The sequence below is a fragment of the Theobroma umbraticum genome, unplaced genomic scaffold (genome assembly GCF_002168275.2).
Source record: "Theobroma umbraticum cultivar Fairchild unplaced genomic scaffold, ASM216827v3 scaffold_39.0, whole genome shotgun sequence".
In the NCBI taxonomy this organism is placed as follows: Eukaryota; Viridiplantae; Streptophyta; class Magnoliopsida; order Malvales; family Malvaceae; genus Theobroma; species Theobroma umbraticum.
In genome coordinates, this window is record NW_018397281.1 from 1,157,274 (window position 1) to 1,157,577 (window position 304).

Consider the following 304-nt stretch of genomic DNA (forward strand, 5'->3'; position numbering starts at 1 on the left):
TAGTCCAAACAAATACGACTATCCGAGCAATTTTCTCAATCAAAAGAATAACTTTTGGCAAGAAATCATGAAGAAATATTCAAGTTCATATAGAAGCACATAGTTATCAATCTTGGGCTTCTACATCCTTTAAGATTATGCAATTTATAACATATATCATATTAAATCAATTTTGCATTATCAAGATTTATTAATAAGGCTCAAGGAAGAGTAGTCATAGAATTATACACTTAATATTCAAGCAAGAATAGGCAACCAAAATTTTCAACTAAGAAAATTAAATAATTTTAAAAGCCAAGCTAAA